This window comes from Varroa jacobsoni, unplaced genomic scaffold, assembly GCF_002532875.2.
Source record: "Varroa jacobsoni isolate VJ856 unplaced genomic scaffold, vjacob_1.0 scaffold_702, whole genome shotgun sequence".
NCBI classification, from domain to species: Eukaryota; Metazoa; Arthropoda; class Arachnida; order Mesostigmata; family Varroidae; genus Varroa; species Varroa jacobsoni.
In genome coordinates this window covers 64,445-70,400 of record NW_019213604.1, presented here as the reverse complement: position 1 = coordinate 70,400, position 5,956 = coordinate 64,445, and the positions used below count along the sequence as shown (strand labels likewise).

General features: G+C 40.1%; 2 long non-coding RNA genes across 2 annotated transcripts in view; one reads left to right on the top strand and one right to left on the bottom strand.

Moving 5' to 3' along the window:
- Nucleotides 1–546: 546 nt before the first annotated feature.
- LOC111262809 (uncharacterized) lies at nt 547–4,634 on the bottom strand. Its single transcript, XR_002681867.1, has 2 exons — nt 4,545–4,634; nt 547–2,130 (listed from the first exon to the last, which is right to left on the bottom strand). It is a non-coding gene; the product is annotated as an uncharacterized LOC111262809 (long non-coding RNA).
- Nucleotides 4,635–4,658: 24 nt separating this feature from the next.
- Nucleotides 4,659–5,956, top strand: part of LOC111262808 (uncharacterized) — a 2,944-nt gene continuing 1,646 nt past the window's right edge. The window contains exon 1 of the long non-coding RNA XR_002681866.2: nt 4,659–4,784. This is a non-coding gene — a long non-coding RNA (uncharacterized LOC111262808). The remainder of the gene's footprint in view (nt 4,785–5,956) is intronic.

The window sequence follows — 5,956 nt, the reverse complement described above, 5'->3', positions numbered from 1 at the left end:
CGATAGGGCTATATAGTTATAAAATAGATAACTTGAGATCTATATCATCAGGCGGGACCATACAAAAATGTATGATTCATTTGCATCAAAGACTTCCATAAATTTTCGATGACTGCTAAAATTGGAGCGAAGAACATCGCTGCGGAACTAGATTGCGGTGTGTGATACGTTGTCATAAACTTTTGAAAGCTACTTCAACGACTAGTTTCAGACCAGTGATTTTTCATGCGTACAATTGATGCAATCTCTAGTAAGATCCTTTTCGGGATGAATATGTAGCAGTCTGATTGAGTGCCTCACGGCGATGCTGGACGAAAAACTCAGAGGCTTAAATTGCATCACTTATCGCTGCCTTGGGTGGGACAAAAACAAATGGCTTGATCATTAGATCAACACGGAAAACAGCAAAGTTGTTCTAGGTTTACCTTAATCGCGTTACAGTCGTTGCTTTGCATCAAACCCGAAGAACGAACCCTTAATACAGCTCGTAAGCTAAGTAAAAACTTTCAGTATAGTGCGGCCTTGTTGATTAAAAACAAGAAAAGCTGGCGGTAAATAATTTATTTGATGTTGTACAGTTGATATGATGACAGAAGCTTGGTCTATTAGGTATGATTATACCCAAGCAGATAAAAAAGTATTGCTCTGACTGTATTGTTTTAACAGAATCCATATAATATTATAACCGAGTTCAGACCGTGTATATTCTGAAGCCCTGCGAGTAGTGGGTATTATTATAATGTAAACACTTCTGTTGTTATTCCACAACTTTGATTGTCATTGGCAGATTATCTGAAAGCAGTTGTTCTTTCCACACTGCCTTGCTGCCACGGGCTCTGGCAGTTCCTGTTCACGTGAAAGCCCAACTGGAATTCGAATCTCCCGGCCCCACAATATGAGAGGTCCACACGGTAAACGCTCAAGTCCTTTCTTTGGAGTGGAGTTTTCGTCGAGACTCTCTTTGTAGGCAGAGATTATCATCCGTACGTAGCCTAGCTTAGTTATTCAGGAATAGATCATAGGACGATGACCTCTTTTTCTAGTGTAGCTTCGAGTCTGTGCTCCTAGTCCTTAGAGCTTCTTTTTTACGAACCTTCGTAGCGGAGTAGTTTTTTCCCTCTTTCCGCGTCAAGCAATAGTCAGACAATTTCTGCGGGAAACTAAGCAGTAGGTAAAAGAACATCGCCAGCTGTTTTTGCTGCTCCTATTACCTTTGCCGCCTTCATCGCTACTGCAAAGGAGATTTCCGGCCCTGCGCTTTGCAGTATCCTTCTTTGGTATCGCACCGGAAAATTTCAGCTCAAAAATGTAGTAGCCCACCCACAGCTTTTGCCAGCCTCGACACTGGCGACCAAAACAGTGGGTGGGCTTCTCAGCGGTTTCAGCCAAGCGGCCTATAAGAACCAGAAACTTCTTTGTAGAAATCAACGAGAAGTGTATGCGCAAAACTGAGCGCTGTAGGGAAGAATACATTCGTTATAGACACAGAAAGAGTGTAAGAAAAAGTTACTGATCCGTTGAAGTGAGAAAAAAGCTGGGAACCATGGGCATACGGTGGGAACGCAACGAGATTGATGGCAGAAAAAGGCCAACGGAAGTAACGGAATAGAAAGGTCGCACTGCTCAAGTCTTATGTTTGGGCCTGTCATCGTTCAGTGTGCAGTTCAGTGGTGCGCCTAGCATGGAGAGTGATTGTGACGTTGGAGCAGCGCAGAGATGGATTCATCGACGTCAATTCTCTTTACCAATACCAGCAGCACCGTGAAGCTGCGGAGGCCTAACAGAGGAAGGACGGCAGAACAACTGTCCTATTTCGCATCATTCTCTCGATTCATCTATGTATTCATGTTTCAAAATATGAAACATACAGTACGACGCCTGAGCGCACGGAAATACCGGGACAATAGTTTCCGACTGTTCAATTTTGAACATTTCGCCAGCCGGCGCTGTCGTTAATGTAGTTGAAACACCTAAGGGGCCAGGTCCTCGAGAAAGAAAAGATTCTAGCGGCTCGACAGGGCTTATGCACGCATCACAGAGGCGAACGACGTGTACAGGGTTAGAACACGTTAGGTGGTTCTGCTGCTGGCGTGAGTATCTGCGCAAAGATGAGAAGTTATTGTCGGAGGGCTGAAATATAAGGAACAACAATTTACGGTTGAAGGCTGCGTTGGAAAGGTATTTAAAGCCTAAGAATTGTGTAGTAATTTATTATGTTTCTGCATTTGTTCCATGTAGCATACATGAATTAAGAATTTCATAAGTTGTTGTTTCAACACTTTACGCTAAATTGAAAATTCGTAGAATGTATAGATGAAAAACCAATCAAAGATGTGCAACACTGTGTGAGACCCAATAATTAATGAACTGTTAGTTAATTAACTATTGCATGAATAGCTTTATAAAGCATAGAATCTGAAGTTAGTGAACTTGCTTAACTTATCGGAATAATATTAGTGCACACTTTGGATGCATTCACATTATTTTTATGTAAGTTTTCGCGAAAATTGATTAACTCATATGAATTAATCAATTTCCGTCTAAAACAGAAGAACAGAACATTAGATCAGAAATGACACTTGGTCAGTTCGGTACTTTTTATTTCAATATCTTAAATTTCTTTGAGACTAGATATCGCCATAAACTGCTATGAATGACAGGTATAAGTTTTTTTATGACCTTTTCTGTATCTGACTAAATTTCCCACTAAAGACAATACGCAACATATTGTTGACGGGAACTTCTATTCCGTTTCTGTTTTTTCTTGTGTAGAGCATTACTGATCTGACTTGCGAAATTCTTTGACGATTCGCAGAACTTACCTCAACTCCAATAAATCAAGTTGCACAACGAGAGTACTATTTTTTTCTAATGTCAGTTAATTTTTTGAATATGAGTTGTACACCAGCATTGATAACAGACCAAAAAATAGCTGCTACGATGATAGATACGTAGCAATAACTTCCGATAGATAGCTGTAAAGGTATTGGTGTAACCGTGCAGCTTACTCGGTAAGTTCTTAGTGAGTCCTTTGTTGTCCATTCAAAGGCAACGTGTTTGAGATGAGAAAAAGGACTTTTGCGAAATGACGATAGCATCGTCAGCATGCATAACAAAGGAAGCGATAGCTGGGCTCTGCCTATAATAAGAGCTGAAACTGAGATAGCACTTCAAAAAGAACACAGATTCTGGTCAGCGATAATCTGTTCGAACGAAATATCTTAACAAACCAAAAGTATCCTTTATTCAAATTGTGCGGTACAACATATAGCTGGAGCTGTTATGTGGTAAAATTTAACGAAATTTAAAAAAAAATAGATATTATATTGACAGAAAATCTCTGCGTTGGGAGGCCTAACACAGCAGTTAAGCTAATCCAAAACCTCTCGGATATAACACTGACTTTTCCCTAAATGTAGGACGATAATACCTTAAAAATTGCGCTCAATTGGCCTATAATCGACTGCCGCTTAGAATATAGCGGCATATTCGTTAAGAATGCGACATTGAATAAATATATGAATTTTTCGGGAAACAGTTAGCGACGCCAGCGACTACAGAGCGGGAAACGAACTTCCATTTGCAAGTTACGGATAGTCGTATCGGAAGTTTGTGACACTTACTAAAATCGCCAAGTTCGACACTGAACGAGCACCCAGCGTCCGTACCATAACTGCCGGAAGTCTACTGCTGGTCGTACTGCACTGAAAAATGCCCTACAAACATCCTTGTTTTCAGGAGTAAATTCACAAATAAACTATATTTTATCAATTGTATTTTTTCTATCAAGACACATAGCTCATTTATGTTGCACATTCTAGTTGCTGTGGTCTATTCTGCCTCTTCCGTCCCAAAAACGAGCTCTGTTCGCTCTTAGAATCAATACATGATGAATTTCAAGCTTTCTCGAAACCGCCATTACTTAAAAAATTAGAGCATCATGTTCGTAGCCGTGAGAGATCAATGGTTTATTTCAATATGTGCCCTGTTAAAATTTCATGTCATACACGGTAACACACGACGCAACATCTTGGATGGACGCAGATTCTACGTTTATTCTGTCCCATTAAAATTGATTTCGTACCGAAAGCTTTTAGGTATTATATTTAGATCTGCGTTAAGCATTAAATCGGTTGCTTTCACTGTTTCTTTGCCAGATTTGAACTCAAACTAGTTTCAGGCTAACTTTAAATGTGTTTTCAGGTATGAACTCATTTCCAAGTTACAAATCTCTCGAAAATGCACTTGCACATGTACGGTGTCTTTAAAGGGAAGATACGCTATATTAGAGAAATAAACGGGCCACATTACAAATGTATTTCAGCTACCTCAAAGGCCGACCAGCCTTTGTTTTCTATCCAGATCATCTGTGATCCGTTCACTTCTATGGCAGACTGCGGTAAAAGTTCAATGGACTACTTCAAATTTTTTAGTACTTTATATAACGTCCTGCGTAAAATCCACAGATCGATCGCATTGAGCTGTCTTCGTCCATGAATGAATAGATAAACACAATTAAATGCGATAATAGCAGTAATACTAACGATCATCATAAAGAAACTGCGTCTTAGTGCAAAATATAATCGACTGGACAATGAGACGCCGAGGGCGCATGCGCACAAGCAACAGATTTTGTTCACACATCTACCTCATAGGACGAGCGTTTCACAAGATTCCGTCTGCTAAAAGGACGCTGTTCCCTAGCACACCTCTAATTTAGCGTGGAAGACATGTGTTAGACAACACAGCGAACTTCTAAAACGACAGACTGTCTATCAGTCAGAGTAAGTATCTATGATGCAAGCATTTTACCGGTAGCTCGGACAATGCAGGAATGAAGAGTTTTCTAACGGAGCGAGAAGCTTAGTAAATAAATAGGGAGAAAGACAAGCGCACCGTTGCAGAGATAACACTCTGAGAGTAAGCTTTGCAATCACGAAAGAGAAAAAACTAGAAAACTCTGTGAGACATCTATAACGACAAAGCGTCTATGTTTGACGAGAAATATTTTCGCCTTGGGAACTAATAATGAAAAAAAAACTACAATGAAAGATTGCGCATCTTGTGAACTGTTTTTCTGGAGCATGTTACTTATCTTAATGAAGGTTCATTAACATTTTAGGTAAGCTCAGGCTAGAATTGCTTCCTGTTGCTTCTCGGGCCTGCTTCTAATTTGTACATCGATCACCACACATTGACATGAACCCCTAAGCTGAGTAGCTAGAATGTAATTTTCTCTTTGCCAGCTTATAGACTACGGCTCTAATTCTAGCTAGAATGCGCTAAATGCTTTATTGCGTTGTTTTTAGCAATTATAAAAGAAAAACTCCATTGGTAGTCTCGCGTCGTGCCAGTTTTTTGGAGCTGCCATTCAAGATCAGTGCCTGCTTCTGTGGCTAGGCGCTTCTGTACTGTTAGTACTGCCGCTTTTACGGTATTCAGTATTGACCTAATATTTATAGAAGGCTTGACCGGTAGCGCCTAACACTGTATTTCTCTTGCTATGGTCCTATCTAATGCAATTAACGCTGTCGGCCTGAGCCATCGAAGGTTAGCGCAATTTCGAATATATTGCCGGATGAAAGATTTCAAGACTGAATAACGTTCTTTATTCTTGCGGCTGGTGTATTGTTGGTAGGAGCTGAAGTAATTGAAAGAGCGAAAACGATATGGACGGCATTCTTCTAGTATCTTTCTTAGGTTTTGATAAAATGACGCCCTTCTTTCTTGGTGTATCTGGCCGCAAATGTTCATCTTAAAGGGATGATCTCTTAGTCTTTCGCTGGTTTACTTGATGATGGTTTGCTCGGTTCAGGAATAGCTGAACATTTTTAAGTAAGCCATTCGCTTCTCGTGAATGTACTCCTCGTTCAAGTTGAATTGCAGCAAGGTTCGGTATCGCATTATGCACGCGTTTACAATAACAGCATAGTGATTTTTAAAATTAATATATATA